Here is a 19230-nt window from a genome sequence, read left to right as displayed (position 1 = left end):
CAAAATTAAAAGGAAATTGTGTCACTTTAGAACTGAGGTCAAAGCCTTAACCTCTGCAACTAAATTTTATCTATTCAATTCCATTTCATTGCTTATACTACATGTATCATTGTAACACTGGAGCATCTTTCCAGCATACTACGTTAATCAACATGAATACATTCCATCAACTGCTTGTTTCCAACAACTCAACACCCTGCAGTAGTGCAATGCATCCTCCACAGTTGTCTAACCACTGGATTTATTTTTTAATCCAGATTTCATCACATTTTTTTTCTAAAGAAAAACACTTAAGAAGAAAACCCTAAGCAAATCTAATCCTGACATACCTCTCCCCCTCCTTCCACACCATCATTCCAGAGCACTGGGCTTCTATTTATAAGAGGCATTACACTCTCCTACTCATTTTTCTTGACTTTTTCTACAGAGTGCAGAGAAGCAGAAGAAGGATGCTCACAAGAAGATCGATGATTAAATATCTTGCTCATAATCACAGACAGACACCAGGATGTAAGTGACATTTTTATGCTATGCCAGTGCATATCATGTGTGTCCATACCAATGATTCAAACAGCATGGTATTTCCACAAGTCTGAAAGCTGTCTGTTAAGTTGTTATTCATTTTGTTTGTCCAACAATTTTTATTCTACGTTTTCGTCTCTTTCATCTAACAGTTACTAGCAAGTTTTAGCTTAAATAGAGTTGTGTCCTGAAACACAAAATGTCCTCACTCTGCTATTCAACGTTTTTCATCTTTTAAAAAACACATTTCCAAAGATGAAAATGTCTTTTTGGAGTCCACATCAAAAGAATGTTAGAAGTCATCAAAGAAAGTGAAGAGCAGAGCATGTGCTGTTCTAAGGATGGCTTCAATTCTCTCGAAATTAGGGGCCTGATCCTGCTGTCTCTGATGTCAGTGGGAAAATTTCACTTACTCCTGCAGGTGAACAATTGGGCCCTGTAGTGTTAAAACACTGGCAGGTATTGCTAAGGGAAATGTGCAAGACATTTTTTTCTGGACATTAAAATACAAATGCACACAGCATAAACCCAAAAATTCTTGTGAATATGTTTCTTAGTTTTCTGAAGGGAGAAAAATGAATCAATCAGACTTTACACACAGCATTCCATGAGCTCTTTACCCTTTCTGAGCATCAGTATGCATTTAGTTTCTTCGCTTTTATCACAGGAAGGTTTCAGCTGTAATGTGACTGTTACAGATGCTCAAGTTACCTGGCATTTCTTAACATCTTTCATTTATAAACTTTTACTAAATGCTATCTATTTTTGCTGTTGTTTATCGCTTGTTTACTATAAACTATAGTATAGTTTACGATGCACAGCAAAAACAATGAAGCATGGTTTTTCATGCAGAAGTCTACTGCAGCCTTAACCAGTTCCCTACTGAAATATCTTCCTTTCTCTGCACAACTCTTGTCTCCAAGCCCCTTCATGCCCAATCTGGGCAAACACTGTGCACTGGAGGTGGGCAGAGCAGCGGTCAGTGTCCTCAGGCTGGTAGTCTAGACAGATGGCAATTTTATTCTGAAGGTAGGCTAACCTTTCTCCCTGTAACAGCCTTCACAAAAGACCAGCCATGATACCAGTCCAGACAGTCATCAGAGTGCAGGAACTGCTCCCTACTATGCATCTCTGAGGGTTAGGGAGTGCCAAAACCAGGAATCACACTCTTCCTGCAAATCTATGCAATCCCTGAGTACAGGTTGTCCTACCTTATTGGATGGGAAGCTCAAACTGAACTTGCATCTAGTGGGGTTGCAGGTCAATTCATAGCTGCCTTGGAGCAAGCCATTAGGTGTAGTTGAGCCAATAGTTAAAGTCACAACCAAGGAAAGAGGAAAATGAGTTTCTGAAAGCAAGATTTGCTGAAGTCCACGGACCACTAGTTTGACAAATTTTCTACCTTGGGTCCCATACTGGGTAAGATAGTGTACATTCATTGTGATGAGAGTCGTACAGAAACATTCAAAACATTAAAAAGTGAAATTGAATTATTTTACTGAGGCCTTTGACTAGGGAGGCTCCATGTATTTGTAAGGGGAATTATTTAACCTTCCATCCAAAAAAGAAATGATCTCCTATGGCATGTCTGATAATTTAGAGTCTTCTTGGCTTTTTAAATTATGCTACTGTATGTAGCTGAAAATTGTTTGATAAGCATCACTAAGTGGTCTGGCTTTAAACCAAGCCTGTCATCTAGTGGAGTGCTATGCTATTCCAACTTTAATCTAGATAACTGGCACACATAAAATAAGGGAACACAAATATGACACAGCTGCAGCTAGTCTGGTGGAGCTAAAATGCTTAACAGTGTTTTATGCCTGTAATATAAGGCTGCTTACTAATGGAAGAATCCTAAAAGAGTGACAATCAGATTGCCTTTGATACAACTGATTATAAAAATGTTGGAGATCTAGTATTTATAATGCCTGCAGGTTACAATAAAATGCTTATGTTATGACTTTACTAGACATCAAAAATGCTGCATAACTATGGGCAAACTTCACCAATAACAGCCCAAAGCGTGTGTAGCAAGCTAGGTTTGCAGCAGAGAATGAGTTAATGATCAACAGTTTACAGAAAAGCTTCTGACATAACTAAGACATTATAGTGGTTTGTTGCACAATCCATGTGCCCTTTCTGAATAATGTATCTGAATGTGCCAGGAAAACACAGTGTATGCATTAAATGTACTGCATAAGAGTCAGTGCAGTAAATTAAATAAATAGTGTATGATCCAAGTGCTTTTGTCAATAATGCATTGATTATAATGCCACATACTGTACTAAAAATCTAATAAATACAGAATGTCAGCTGGATAACTGGAACATAAGAGTATGTTAAGTTCTGGCACTTGAGGCAAATATAAACAACATTATTTGTGCTCTAGGAGTAAAGAATTTTCCCCTCGGGGAAAAAAAATATACACTATGACTTACCCTACATTTGAAAACAGGAAGCAGGTGTTCAGGAAAAAAAAAAGAGAGAGATCTGCTCCTTCAATTATGGATTTAAAGACTAATACAGGGAAAAATCAGCTGAGAGTAGAAGAGACAGATGAACAGAAAAGGAAACCATTAATTATTTGTTCAGTCAATGTATACACACCTCAAATTGTTCTGTAATAGGACACAATATACCTAATGTCTCGAGAAGTTTGCCTGCAAAGGTGTAACATGCAGTTGTGATTACAGCACTGCAGAGAAAGTGCTGAAATAGCTATCTATCTGTTTTAACATGGCAGTTTTAACATGGAATGTCACTGGGACATGGCTTTGGCTCCTTGTCTGTGTTACATGTAAGAATATTGTATATAGTTGAGGAAATGCCTGTGCACAGGTGTGCTCTCCAGGGACGGTATCAACTTGCTGTCTGTGAAATGGTTGCAGAAGTTTTCTGAGATGAATGGCCCAACCTGAACACTGACGTAACCTCTACATCTCACACAGGCAGCCCAGAAAAACTCAGGCTCTATGGACTTGGTGCTACCAGCAGATGAGAAGACTGTTTTCCTAACTGTACAAATCCAAATTGCATAATTTATTCAAAATATTAATAGCTGTGAACCAGCATGGATAAGACCAGGCAAAAATATCCAGGGTGGCTGCTGGCAGCAGGTTCCAGCACTGTGGCTCAGCTAGCTGACTTGCCCTTGAAAAATGTGCAACTGTATACAGAAATTCTCCCTAAAGTTTTCTTGTAGCTGTTAGGAAGTGTCACCAGATATATCAGGGATAATATGTTTTTCTTTTTTTTCCTGATCCTCCAAAATAACCTTTATGAAAACTCATATATTTCCAAGCTACGTCAGGATTTAGGGCTGCAACTGATAATCATTTGTGACTAATTTGATTTAGGGAAGGATGTCACACAATTAGGCTGATCAGCTTGCAGTTTGTGTCTGCTAACTCTCTACAAAGATGGCATTCTCATTTTTATGACCCGATCACCCAAAGAAAAGTCCAAGAAGCCTAAGGTCTGATTATTCATGAGAGCCTGATCCAGAAATGGAACCATTTGAGAAAGTGTGAAATTTTAAGCATTTGAGTAGTTCTATTGACTTCAACCTACTCTTGGGTTGTGTCAAATCAGTCTCAGACCAGAGACAGATATCTGTGAGAATGCAACTTCAAATAATCTGGATATGCCATGAAAATTGTTTCTTTTGTACCTGAGTATAATGAGTTGTGCATCTGTTTGGAAACTGGAGTGCTAATGTCGAAGAGCAACATTTATCCTTCATTGGAAGTATATAGCAAATGTACGTTGGTCTTTCTAAAGATCAGGCATTCTTTTTCTATGGCTTGTGCGTTAACTCAAAAATGACCCCTACCACTAAAATGAAAAGAAAAAAAGTAAAAAATCTGATGGTTGTGTCTTTTTGAACACAGACATGAATGTATTTTATGGTTAAGCTAAGCATATGTTGTAAAACAGATCAAAAACTGATTACTTGCAAGGATGGGTAACAGTATGTGGCTGAAGTTTAGGCAAGCACGTAATTGTGTAATGAAATCACTTAAATCTATTGGGAAATGCATTTTCCTTTCACCCTTGGAAAAACTGATCTGCACGGAATTTTATACTGAGGTTTTTACTCCTGTTTCCCTAGCCCTCTCCCATACCCTCTCGCCTTTTCTGCTGGGTCTACAGCTTTTACATGTCTCTCCATGACTCTATTCCTTTTGTCTGCCTCCTCAATGGCTCCAGAGTCCTAAAGAAATGTTTAGCTTTGAAGACTGGCCTAAAAAAATGGTAATTTTCCAGACAAAGGCCAGGTGTTACTTCCGATTCATACAGTATGCATCTCTATTATCCTGCAGGTCAGCTCCTGCAGTGCCTGCTCCATGGGTGTTCCGACTGCATAAGGCCTGTGAGATTTGCCCCGTGCGACTGAACTGCAGATGGCACTTTCATAGCTCCTATTTTAGCAGCAGTCAATTTTCTAAACTTTCCAATATCAAGTTACAAGGTGATTTCTGTGTCACAGCCTCACCGCTTTCTCATGCCAACCCGAGGAAGAAACACAGCGTCCACAGAGAGAAAATGGGGTCGGGGATGAAAGCCCCAGCTACATCAGCAGGATGACCATCAGCATGGCTCTGGCCTGCCCAGTCCCTGTGCTGAAACCTGGACCCACAAGAGTGTTATGACTCAGGGGACAGCAGGCTCTGCCACTCCAGGGGGTAAGGACTTTGTCTCACTGTGCTTTTCCCTTCTGCCTTTGGGCAGACTGGATGTCAGTTCTCAAAAGAACTTCAGTAGGAGGAGAGGTGAGCCAGGCTTTGTAGAGCAGACTTCCCCAGGCACATCCCTAGCCTACAGCTCCAGCATCACAGTGTGAGCAGAGGGCCTTGCATCTGCTCGCACAGGCACCCTGTCACTTGCCAGGGTTTCCTAACGACTCGCTGAGGTCTGATCATCTGTGTGCATATATCCCTAGCAAGGTCAGCCATTTCAAGCAAACAATGAGTTTGGGATTGCTGTTTGCTCTCAGGACAGATTATTTTTCTCTATTTCCACATCAGACTGAGATAAAAAGGGAAAAACAACCCGCCCTTTGTCAATACACTGTATCCAAACCAAACTAACACAATCAGTTTCTGCCAGGAAACAAAGTCAAGTTACAATGCTAAATAAATCACTTCTGTAATCATCATTCTGGAATTTTGCCTCCCTCTCCTGCACCGTAACTATGTGTCATAGATGGAATTGTCTTAAAGAAGTACAATTATCTGCAGCTATTTACATGAAGTTAAAATCCAAGTTTCTTTAAAAGATTTGAATGCTGCTGGAACTCTCCGAAGTTAAAAAATGAGAAATAAGCCAGAACTATCCTTCTGAATTCTTGTTGAACCAAATTCATTTTTATGTGTGTGGTGATAATTAGGAATCAATCCCCCTCATCTTGTAGTGATCGAAAGCTGTGTATCAGCCTCTGTGATGACTGGATCAGGCCCAGGATACTTACAGCTATCTTTTACTTAATCAAATGCCTTATTACACACTGGATAAACCTACAACACTATGTGATGAATTTAATGCATGAATTTAATAGTTTCATAATTCTTACATGGCAGTTCAAGAACAGAATTAAAATTATACACTAGACATTCCTTAATCTTTAATTTGATGTTATATATCTTTGTTATGTGATTTAGCCACATCAATGCATTGGAACATATCATGCTATCTAAAGGTTCAATATGAAAAGCAAAAAGAAATAGAGAAAAATGGTCTTAAGATTGAAACAGCAGAAATAAATAACTCATTTCATTAGAAAAGAGAAAGATTGAACACAAATTATGCTGAAAGCCACCCTGTATGAGCCCTTATCAGTTATGGGGAGAATCAAGACAAGGCAAAAAAGGTGATGAAGTAAAATGAGTAATGGTAATGAAGGCTTTGTGGTTCAGAGACTCGGTAGGCAAGGCGACTGTCAAGGTTGTGAGAGCAACTGGGGCTGCGTTCAGAGATTAAACGGAAGCTACAGGTTACAATTAAACCTAAAACTGAGCAAAATCATGCTTCAAATGTAAGACAGACAATGGCTTTGCACTGCTTTGAATGCAGGTACTCACAGTTTTTGCTGAAGAGGTGAGACAAGCAGCTGAGCAGAGGACAGCAACCCACACATTCTCAGCTTGATGCAATACTCTGAGTGTTGGGTCTTCAAACCTGAGTTTGGATTGCATTGCAGTCAAGGAAGCTAGTGCGTGCCTTCACATGAATCTGTTGAGCAGAACAGAAATGGGCATAATCACAGTCTTGATCTCCTGTGTTTCAAGCACTGAAAATAGGGATACCAGGCCTGTAGTTACAAGGTTTTGAACAGCTAAACACTATTTCACAGGGTTTTTGTCCCGTCCAAAGTGAGTTTTTATAGTTTAGCCATTCATATAATGAAACATGAATTTTACATGCCATGTCAATGTTGACAGACTGTTAACTATATCAGCAATGATGAAACTTCTATAATATTAACCTTTCAAAAAATAAAACTGCAATAATGATGTGGTCTCCATTAGACCTTTCAGATCACTTACAAATTATCTGGATCTCCTACTGTTTATTTGTTTTTACTTTAGATTGTTGCCTCAAGCATTTAAATAATTATAATAAAATAATAATAGAATTAAGATTAGATAAATTAAGTGGAAATGAAATTGAATACATTTTCCATGACAGCTGGCAAGTCCCATTCTGTGACTGCTCAGAAACAAAACTGGAATTTTTATGACAGTAAACAATAAGGCGATCGTGTACAGGATGTAACTCAATGCTCAAGAGGAGCAGTGTGCAAGTGACACATCAACAAAAACAAACTTGTTTCATTTATGAACTGTTAATTACCATAACTTACATAATCATGGACATCTGTTCTCCCTTTCTCATACATGTACATATATGCAGATAATTACCACTACCTATTGGTCAGAAGAGCAAGTAACACAGCATAGTGATAGACAGGGTATAACACATAGGTATATGTATCACCTTGAAGATTATTTTTTAAAGGATTTTCTTCAGCTGTACTGTAGAGGATTACCTTTAAATAGCTGCATTGCTCTAAGAGAAACAGCTATTGGTCTATTGCGTTATTCAGTTAAAAGAGAAATGCAACTGATGCACAAATTACTACTGTTAGCACACTTGGTTTTTTGCTTGCTTGCTTTTTTTTTCCTGTTGAGACTTGACCTGACTTAGGGATGATTTTTGTCCCTATGAAACGTTACCTGACTTTCCATCCTCATTAATTATATTACTGGAACTTTAAGACAAAAGACAAGAAAATTAAGTTATATTTCATGGAATTCATTAGCTTGAATTTCACACTGTTTCAGTGTTTAACTTTCTGTCTAGAGACTTACAGTCACACATCTTGTATATACAAATTAAGGATTTTCTAAGAACGTAGATCTATTTGAAGTAACATTTTATATTAAAGAGAAAATTCAAATACCCACATCAATAATTAACATTCTTTATATTGACAAAACATTTTTTACCATGTGATTAATAAAGAGCAAAATACGCCTTTAAGAAACATTTTTGAAAGTTTTAACATCCTCAAAGTCTATTGATATTTTTTAGTAACATTATGCTGTTAACTTAAAAATGAATATGAAATTGTACATAGGAAATGAATTCAAGATTTCATCTTAACTAGCTGACAACACTGACATTATTTGCATTTCTGTTACTTGCTGCTGTCTGGCAAGTGAAAAAAAAAAACACAAAAAACTGAAAATCTCTGGATTGAATAACTAAACCTGCAGGTACTGAGTTACTGCTCCCACTGCTGAAAAGGAGAATTCATTAAAACAATGTGTGTGAGTCTTTGCTTAGCGAAATTCTTGCATCTGGCAGAATTGCTGCTCCACATTCAGTCACATCTAAAAAGCCTATTAAGGATACGACATTGTGGTTTGGATGTTTACATGTTGACTGTATTTTCCTGTATTTCATCCTTTGGTCAGTGTGCTACGATTGTCCCATCAGCTGGGAGGAGCTGGGGAGACGAGATGAGCAAAGCCGACCTCACTGAAAGAAGATGGAACTGTTTCCACATTGTCAAAACTGTACTGGGACAAATTGGTTTTCTTTTCATTTATCAGTGTTAGTATTGTTCTGAAGTTGCCTTTCTATGTGTTTGAATTTCCTGAATCTACAGGATCTTACCAGAAACATATGTGGTAGATAACATGCGTGCACTACTGAATTGTTAGGTTTTTTCTGATTTTTTCAGCTTAAATTTTAATTTCTTGAAAAATGCAAACTTAGATTGAGAAAACTCAGCTCCAAGACTGTTATTAATTGGTGAAGTGTTCCACTTTGAAAAATGCCTCTACAAGATTTGGAGAAAAATTATTTGCCAATTATAATTCTTCAGTATATTCATAAAAACTTACAAATTTCTTTCATTTTAGAATAATAGAATCACCAAGGTTGGAAAAGACCTAAAAGATCATCCAATCCAACAGTTCACCTATTACCAATAGCTCCCAATAAACCATGTCTCTCAACACAACATCCAACATCTTATCTGGGACAAACAAACCAGAGTGTTTCCCATCTATGCAACAATATATTTAATTATTTAAATAATTTTAGCTTATCTGCAAATATTCTTTATACATATGTACGCTCACCATTTCAATTTGATAATGAAGGTCCAACTGAAGCTTTGTATTCCTAAGATGCTATTGATTCCACAAAACATGCATTATAGGTTAGGAAATAGTTTGAAAATATTAAAGCTGGATTACTTTTTCCAATTGCTTTTTGAAATAATAATTCTGAACCTGTTAGCCTAGCTTCTTTCAATCAAATTATAAATTCTTATACTTCCAAGGTGTTCAGCCCTCACTCTTCTCTGCATACATCCAAGGAATGGAGCTCTAGGATCTTCCCTTTCCAAATGCAAGCCCAGTGTAAACTCCAGATACATCTTTATACTCAAACAAGGTACAGACCATAAAAACTCTACATTTCATTGCTACTCAGTCTTTTATTCTGTGATTGACATTGCCCAGTACCAGATATTACAAAAGAAAAAACTCCCAAACCTACACTTTGTTATAAACTACTGGACTTTTCTTCCCTATTAGCCAGTTTAGCAAATTAATCTGTGTCCTGAGATCTGAAAATTTTGTTGGGTTTTCCTTTTCCTCTGGAACATGTATCTGTTTTCAATCTCTGGTGTAATAATTCAGTAACGTACTCATTTGAATCCTGTGAAACTATTTACATACTGTACTTCTGTTGTATTTCTTTAGAGAGAAGAAAACTCAAAGGACTACGACTCAGAAAGTCAAATCATCAGTCTACAGTCTCACTGTGCCTACAGAATTAAGGGACAAATTCTCTGCTGTTAGATGCTGGTCCAGGAGGAGGCTGATGACAAAAGGGAAGGAGGGAATGATTGGAAAATAATGACATACTTTACCAGTGTCTCCTGAGGAACAGGCTCGTTGTTTTAAAACAGTAAATTGTTTCTGCTTTCACATCCAGCATCAAGAGTCTGGTATATGCTAGAAACAACAGACATTATTTGAGGCAATCTTGAAATCTCTAAGAGCCAAAGAAGATGCACAGGCAAAATCCTGAAGCCTCTCTCTCACCCTGTCCCAGAAATTGAAAGTGTTTTAAACTAAGGGCTGGTAGAATAAGGAAAATAGAATATGTCTGGATATGAACTGATCTCTTTGACCTGATTAAAACTAATTCTCTAATATATCCTGTATGCTGCTCACTTTATACCCACAGAAATTCAAATTATTTCCAGGGAAATCAAAGCTGCTTTAGAGTAATAGATTTTTTTTTTTTTTTTTCTGAAATAACTCATTCCAAGTAATATAGGTACTATGTATAAGGCATATATGTATATGTATAAGGCATATGTATATGGCATAAGATCATGTATTTTAAAATGTAGTGCCTCCTATGAACATTCTTCTGAATTAAATGTTTTATCTTTTCCTTCAAAAATTGCCATATTTGAAAGAATTATTTTTTTCCTAGCACCTGCTTAATCTTTTGTTCTGTAGATGATTTCTCATTACCCAGGTGTCCTCTTATGGACACACAGAAAGATTGGGCTCAGTTTAAGTGTGAAATAATCCTGTTGCTTCTATCTGAGAATGAATGAGCCTGGGATTAGATCAGATAAAACACACTTGAGATAAAGTGCACAAGGTGGATTATATGCGAAAAGAGGATTTAGTGAAGAACATATCCACAACTTTTTGTTAACATAGAGAATGGTAGCTTTTGTAAGCAACATTTATGGAAACTCAACTGGAGGTTTAAAAGCTATGTCTTTTGTTGTACATTTCTCTGCATACATTTGCTTTGTAGTTGGTAGCTTTAACTTTGGAAGCCATGCTGGGCCTTGACTCATGCTCATTTTGTTTAATGAAAAGCTAAGGATGTACTTTTACTCACAGATTCTTGTTTTGTTTTCTTTGAAGTTTATTAAGCTATCCAGTAAGATGGGAGGTTCATTAGATTGTTATTATCATGGCCACAAATTAAGAATCAGTTCCCTGGGGAGTTATAAGCTTCAAGTGGATGTCAGAGCCATACTTATTACAATATTTACTTAATTAACAAGTTGCTGCTTCTTGTCATATAAAATACAAACATGAACTCTGCTGTCCATATTAGACATACACTCTCCACCTGCTGAATGTTTAACATCCACTCATCCCATTTAAGAATTCTTATAGAATATATAACTTTTTTTTCTTGTTATACGATCATTTTAAATGGTTAACCAAGAATATTTAAGAACAATAGTGTTTAATTCAAATATTATATGAAATGTGACATTAGTATTGATTTTGGTTCTATATGTCAGAATACTGGTAGTTTCCAATACCAATAAGAGCACTTCAAAATTAGCCAATTATGATTTGCCAAAGCACCTTGAGAGTCAACATGTGAGGGGTGTTTTGTCAAGTAGCTGGCTGGAGATCACTGGAGTTAAGAGTTCTCCTAAAAGCAGCTCAGAAGTAATGATAATGATCTGTAATAAAATCAGGCTTTTCAAGGCTGCAGCACACATCTTTTAAGAAAACTTGGGGAAATTCATATAAGATGTGTCACCGCAAATGTCTGGAAGTCACACTTCATCACTATATAGTTGAGTGTTTTCCACCTCTTTAGTGCTTTAATTGTACAATGCCGTAAATTTTAAAATGACCAAATCTTCCCGTTGAGTCTTTTGAAGACGTCAAGCCATGTAAAACAAAAATGTTATTTTCTTTTCTCAGATACAACTTCTGTGAACAGATATGACTATTAGGAGGATGTCAACACCACAGAACAATGTCTGTATTTTTTTGAGAAACGCGTGCCTATTTTTACTTCAGAGGTTGCACTTGGCAGTACAGGTTATCATCTGTCAAAATTATCATTTATATGTTATCTACCATATGACTCATACCTTACTGAAGAACCTTCTTTTTTGTATCCTGTTTTTATATCTTACTGATTTACCTCTCACTCCACCAGTAACGTACTTTGGCAAGGTCCATTCTAGCAGCCCTTTTCCCTATAGAAAAATCCTTTAACTATTTACCTTCTGTGAATCTTGCTTTAGAGAGGCCCGCTGCTTTCCCCAGCTGTGGAAGGAACACAGGCTTCCTCTAGTGCCAGGTTCATTTTCTGGTTCTTCTATCCAAGCGAAAAGCCAACTTGATGAAGTAGTCACCTACCAACAGACAGGAGTTCTGAAATGAAAAACACTCTCGTTTTGACAATGACGACACAAATCAAACCAACACCATTTTTGAGCCTGAATGAGACAAGATGATTCTCATTTGCTTTGCTAAGCCCATATAAACCACTTTGAAGTAAAATATAAGATTTATGCTCAAGTGTAAAAGAAAGTGAAAAACCTGTTCAGATCCTCTTTCATAGTAAATATTAAAAAGTTTTCCTCTTAACTATGCTTGCTAAATAAAAAATCCAATGCTAAAGTTCTTGCTGTGTATTTTTATAAGTTTACAATACCTAGCAAGGAATATTGAAAACTATTAAAAAAAAAAAAAGAGTAATATTTAAAAAAAAATAGTAATAGCAGTGTCTGAAGATACTATGGCATCAGTATTTGAGATACCACTGAATCCCATCTTGGTCAGTGTAACATTCAAGCCACCATGCATGATGCAGATACCCAGACAGCAATCCAGTCTTTGCATTTTGTAATCTTCCCTGTGTTTTAACTTGCGCTTTTAAAAACCTCATACTCTTTGAGAAGATGCATTTAATCTTCATTCCTTATTCAGTTCTGCAAGTCAAAGATTTCAAAATACTCACAAAAGTAATTTACAAAAAAAATCTAAAAACTTAGTAATAATTTAAATATTTTTCAAGAGAAATAATTTGAAATGTTGAAATAAAGGTGTTAGCTTCCATCTTGGCATCTTACAATAATTAAAAGAAACAAAGAAACAAACACAAAACAATGTCATTCATCATATCAGTCATCAGGGGCTGCATCATAACTTTGCACAGGGCCAGACACTCGTGAAGTTACTTATAGTTATATAAATGTCATAAAGATATGACTCTTGCTCACTCAGAAATGTCTGGAGTTTCTAAAATGTATTCCAACACTGGAAAATAAAACAATGTTTTCTATAATCCAGTAATAATGATTACAAATTAATAATGAAATTATTCTCTGGTGAATTTTATTCTTCTACTGTTCCTTGAAATAGATTTGTGATTAAAAATAATCCTCTGTAATTATATCCATAGAGCTGTTTAAGCTTTTTATCACCGCTAATGATAATATGGTCATGCTTTCTACGAAAAGTGTATTTCTCAACATGATGTGCTGTAAACAACATGTCTTTAGGCTATTTTTGACCTTTAACCAATGGGAAAGGTCTGTCTAGTTGATCTCATCTAACTACACAGCAGGTACAAGGAATTAAACCAATTTAGTTTGAGCCCTGGTACAATATCAAGTATCAGACAATGTTTTCCAAAAGGAAATGCTTAACAAGCTTGTAATCCTCTATTATATTTATCTAAACAAAGAGGTTAAAAACAAAACAAACAAAGAAAAATAACAACAACAACAACAACAACAAAAAACAGCAAAAACAAACCCTGAGCTGTGTTCAGCAGAGTGGAATCCCAAGCAGAAATCCATGATATCATGTAGTTCATAAAAGTTGGCAAGGAGCACTGCTAAGAGCAAATTATAAATAAACAATCCACTCTGGACCTATACTGTGTCAGACTGCTTGTAAGGTAATAGAACAAAAGTAAAACACTGCATTTCTGGCACCAGCAGCCTCCAGATATTTGCCCGATTTTCAAAGTGAACTGTACTTTTCATTGGAAGAGCAGTGAAAGAGATTAATAATTAAAAAGAAACATTGAAAACAAAGCTTTAAAGAAAAAAAAAAAAAAAAAGACACCCACACATCAATTATGTTCTTAACAGCACAAGTATAATTTAAAGAGGCAATTTTGCTTTCAGTATAGATATAGGTCCCAGTATCACCATTCTTGCTCTACCTCCTTGCTGAGACAGAGCCTGATGTTTCTCCCAGGCAGCTACACTTCATGAAAAACCACAGAATTATGAAGGTTGGAAAAGGCCTCTAAGATCATCTAGTCCAACCACCTACCTCCCACCAATACTGCCCACTGACCAGAATAAACTGGTTACTTGTCAGAAATCTTATGATACAAGGGGATAAGTTAAGAGTTAATTTGATCCAGAGCAGTCATGCAGTTCAGGGTGCAGTTTTGTCTTCCAAGACCAAAGTTTGCAGACACCATAGATTCTTTGCCTGGTGCAATGCGGGATGACCACTGGCCCCCGTAAGCACCCAGGCTTTACCAAGCAGAAGCAAAAGGATGCTGATGCTGTATCTTTGCTGGTTACTTTGGAATATACATATGTAATGGGGTATGGAGTTCAGTAACACTGCTTTTGTTACAGTGATGCTCATATAGGCAAAAAAATGAAGTAAAACTGCTTTTAGCAGTTTTGGCCAATTTTACTCATCAAAAACAACTCCTGAAAATTTTCCCTCTCATCTCTGACCGTTTCCTGCTTCTGAAATTTTCACTGGGTAAAAATTGGTCTTGGGGCAACCTAAACATTGTTTTGAAACTTGTATTTTTTTTTCTTCTTCTTTTTTTTTTTTTAACCCAATAGTATCATTATTTATTAGTATACTTCTTTCAAGAATATTCAAATGCTTAAAACTGAAAATTGAGCATAATGCAAGCCACTATAGAGCAGATGCCAAGCTTGAAGTGCTCTTAGGAATACATATACCACGTTTTAATTTCAACTCCTATTATTATACTAACTAGTCACAAAATGGCTTCCTATTTATGCAATATGTTATCTGTAATGTCACTTAAATTGAATAGATGAGTGCATTCTAATAATGTATGTTTACTTCATGAACTTGTAGGCAATTACATTGTAATTATGTCTTTTGTAGGTCCTTTTTTTGCTGACACATAGTGCACCAGTGCATTTTAAGTGTAATTGCAGTTCTCCCTACCATTTAGGAAAGCTGAACATTGTTAAAGGTTTGTAAATTACCTACTCTTAGACCATAGGCAAGTAGGCAAATTAAATGGCAGTGTCAGTAATATTATAATGTAAATTGGTGCCAAGCATAATCCAAGGTAGGAGCATTTTTGCAGAACAATGCTTATATTGCACCTCAAAAACCGCAACAGAAAAAGCAGAGGTTCCCTAACCTGCCAAAGTGCATGTTTCTAATACCTGAAAAACACATACAGCATACAGCCTAAATGACCATTAACTAACTACGTAAAGAAGTGAATGTGTTTTTTACATTTATAAGCACATAGTCTGCCCAACTGGGTCATACAGTCATCCAGAAGTGAAAGGTATGCCCAAATGCCAGTATGTCTGAATGTCACTCCCGCTTCTTGGGAATGATGCTTCACCAGAGAAGAAGAAAATACTTTCCCAGCAGCCTGCAATGTCTTGGAGGGAGGGACGAAGACAGACCATTCTCAGGATGAAATCTGTATCATCCCTATTCCCTTCCTGCAAGATCTCGTACTCACTTTGAGGAAGGAAGGAAGAAACAAGCCTCTTTGACCGTGCTTATTCCTCACTTTTAGCTTGAATAAAGGCATGAGCCTTGTGAGGACTTGCAATAGCATGGTACAGAAGGACAATTGTGTGTTCTTCTCATGGTTTTAGCTTCTCATCAAATCCACAGACTAGATCCCCACATAATCTTAAGTTTGAGGCCCCAAGATCCATGCAGCAGAAGAAACCCTGAAAGCCTTAAGAAGAGAGAGGAATCCCTATCCTTAATTCAGCAGAGCAGTGACCTGTATCCCAAAGGGAACTTGAAGAGCACAGGTAAAAAGAAAACCATCTCTCAGCATCAGCATGAGGTCATATCTTCTACAATTGGGCGCCATCTGATTGGGGCACAAAATTTTAATATGAAGTTAACATATTTCAGCCTGGTGCTTTAAACCTATTCTCTGTGTGCTTTATCATTATTCACCTCACTATGTGGATCACAAAATTGCATTTTATTTATTTTTTATCCCCTTCTTGTGTAAAACAGGCATTTCAAAGCAGAGAAAAATTTATTTGTCCAACTTTTGCAATGATTCATGACACAGTTATAAAAATACTAATTTAACTAAAATTATTGGTTATAATGGTATTGTTTTAGAGAACAGAAATTTGAAGAGTTGGCAGTGTATTTACAATAGGAACTTGAACCATCACATGCATGGACATGTCAGTATAGAATTTTTTTAAAGTGGATTTATGTCACCGTATGGGGCTTAAGGGGATAGTGATTATTATACACTGAGAAATGTGCATTTAGCTTATAAAACCAATGTCCCACAGAGGTGACCACTCTAGAAAGACCAGCAACATCACTTAAGTAAATTAATTTTGAAGTACTGTCCTGTCACTTCATGCCTCTAGGCCAATCACTCACTGGTGGAGACATCCTAGTTTTGGATTAAACCAGCTCAACCATGCAGACTGTAGCCACTGCATGGGAATGAGCATCTGGGATTGACAGCTCACAGATCTTGGCAATAGAGGCCACAAGTCCAACGACATAATTTTTATTTAGAGTAAAATTCTAGTGGCATTTTGGTAGAATTCAATTTTCAGTAAATATTTATCAGAATAAACCCAGGAGGCCTGATGCTGAACTCACTTGTTTTCCTTGCAACTTGGAAGTAGCAACAGAATTATACCAAAGCAATTCAGAATAATAGCCCTATGGCTGGATGCAAACATGGGTATGGAGAGATGGAAACAATCATGTTCACAGGCCCAGCAAACACATAGTAAGCTGTCTCTCATTTTATATCAGGAATATCAGAATTTAAAGTTCAGAAATATCAGGAATTTAAAGTTCCTCTTTCTATTGGTGTTTCTAACTGGAAGTGAGAGCTGCAAAATATATAGCATAAAACAAAACCACTGAATGGCTGATAGCCAATTCCCCATGATTAGCTTGCTCAGAATGAAAGGGACAGAGAAATGGCACAACATTGGCGCAAAGATATTAATTATGCCTAGTCTTACAAGGGAAACTACACAGAATTCACTCATCTACATATCTTTAGCTTTGTGCACCTCTTCTCTTTTTGGTTTTCTTAATGCATGTTGAGCAGGCTGAAGTTGAGGGCTCCTTACTGCAGCCTTACTAAGAGCTTTCTGTTACTGTGCTGACAGTGACTCAGCCGGCCCCAGCATCATCCCCAGCAACTCTCATTTGTCTGGAATACACCTACTAGTGCTATAATTTAAAGAAATCAATTGCAGTTTGAAGTCTGACAATTTGCACAGGCACAGTAATAATCTCATACTCACAGGCCTTCTCCTGTACCACTTTTGTTGTCACCTTTTTACATTAAACACAAAAGGGTTTTCAGTAAACATCAGTGCTAAGTGCTGTTCCATTTAAATGGACATAAATTATTCAACTACTGCAATTATTGCAAAAATGTAACTTTTAATTTGAGGAGCAAAAAACTCCCTTAATTGCTGCATTCAGTAACTATTCTTTTATACTCACAATGGACTTAGAAGAGCACAGCAAAGAAGTGAGGAATCCTGTTGCCAAACACAGCCCCTAAATTACTGGCACGTCTATGAAGCTTTCTACTTTAATGCACTTAGGAGGAATAGCTCATCACTAATGATTTGGAAATACATACCACATAGATCTTTGATTCAAAGCTGAACAGCTTTAAAATCATATCATGCTTCCTCTCCCCCACCCCCCAAGACACATACAGATGTAAAAAACCCCAGTATTAATAACACCAAAATACCATACCAAGTACAACGGTTTCTCTACAAACTCTATCACCTGTTTATTTCTCACCCTCGGTACTAACACTAAATTGGGGCTCATGAATTATTCATGAGGGGCCCTTTAATGGGATCATTTTTTCTGGCTAGCACTGACACTAATGCTAAGAAAAATCTCTTGACATTAATCTTGGGTTGAAGAAAGCCCCAAACACCTAGTTTTCTTCTGAATGTTCCCCTTCCTCCTATTTAACACATTGCAGAAACCAGCAATTCTGCGTCTCTGTTATGCATGAGTGTGGGCATGGGCGGGTAAAAGGGAAGATACAAGGCTGGAAAGGGAATTTATTGCATTAGGATTTTCACTTTGGGGATTCTGATCCAGCTCACGTTAAATTTAAATTGAAGTTCCCCATTGCCAGTCCTGGATAGAAGAATCAGGTCCCAGAGCCTTGCTTTTTTTTGCACATGCGCCCAACCTCTATGAAGGAAATGGGAATATCTGCTTGAAAAAGACAAGCAAGATATGAATCTGTAACTACATTATTTTAGATAAACCATCTAGAGTTGATTAAAGCCTTTTTTTCCCCATTATTTTATAGCTATTCTGATGATTAAGTGATTCAGGGTGTTTTCCAGGGCTGATTGCAAGTGTAATGGGCTCTGGTCTTGCAATTGCATATATGACCATTGACAGAGGCAAAAGAAGCCAAAAGTAGGTACTGTCAGAAGATTCCTACAAAATGTTATCCAAATTACAGCCCTTTGCCAAAAGAAAAATCTCTTTAAGGTCTTTTGATATATGAAAAAGAAGCTTTGTTAGAGAATTGTGAAACAGAGTCTAAACCACAGCTTGTTAGCTAGGACCGCATGATAAGATATCCACCTCCTCTCCTTATAAGCTCTTTTGGTCACACTGATAAAACTACCAACTTTCCTCTTTTTTTTTTTTTTTAAATAAAATACCTAAACAGCAATATATTTATTTTTCCAGCTGTAGCTTTTTGACATCTATAATGGTTTTGTGTCTAAATCTGACAACATTTGTAACAAACTGGTGACTGTTACTGCTGGAATGTGTCCTGGAGGCTTTTTCTGTCGGAGGAGATGACAGTAACTTTTCCCATGCAGATTAAGCTGGTGTTTACAGATTTGCCCTGGGTGTGCATTTTTATCCAGCTGTGATCAAGTAACACTGCCTGATGAGTGCCAGACAGATCTCCTGATATGAAGGGCTTACATGCCCATCACTTCTGCACAGAACATGGTTCTTAATCTGGACACTACGGCAAAGATCAGTTATTATCTGATTTTTATTTTGTATATACCAAGGCACTCACATGAGAACGTGAAAAGCTTAAATGCTTAAAAACCACCCTGTCAAC

The 19230-nt window shown here is 37.0% G+C and overlaps 2 long non-coding RNA genes across 5 annotated transcripts in view; one reads left to right on the top strand and one right to left on the bottom strand.

Moving 5' to 3' along the window:
* Positions 1-19230, bottom strand: part of LOC125697886 (uncharacterized) — a 70384-nt gene that overhangs the window by 23437 nt on the left and 27717 nt on the right. For 2 of the 4 annotated variants that reach the window (XR_007378964.1, XR_007378963.1), the window contains 3 exons: positions 12107-12238; positions 9966-10055; positions 5819-6753 (listed from right to left, as the gene is read on the bottom strand). This is a non-coding gene — a long non-coding RNA (uncharacterized LOC125697886). Of the gene's footprint in view, positions 1-5818; positions 6754-9965; positions 10056-12106; positions 12239-19230 lie in introns of those variants that run through there. The other 2 variants (XR_007378965.1, XR_007378966.1) reach the window with 2 other exon arrangements.
* LOC125697889 (uncharacterized) lies at positions 4886-9887 on the top strand. The gene is made up of 4 exons (XR_007378970.1): positions 4886-5207; positions 8502-8640; positions 9377-9489; positions 9801-9887. It is a non-coding gene; the product is annotated as an uncharacterized LOC125697889 (long non-coding RNA).

Source organism: Lagopus muta, chromosome 9 (assembly GCF_023343835.1).
Source record: "Lagopus muta isolate bLagMut1 chromosome 9, bLagMut1 primary, whole genome shotgun sequence".
Lineage (NCBI taxonomy): Eukaryota > Metazoa > Chordata > Aves > Galliformes > Phasianidae > Lagopus > Lagopus muta.
This window is presented reverse-complemented; position numbering and strand designations above follow the sequence as displayed.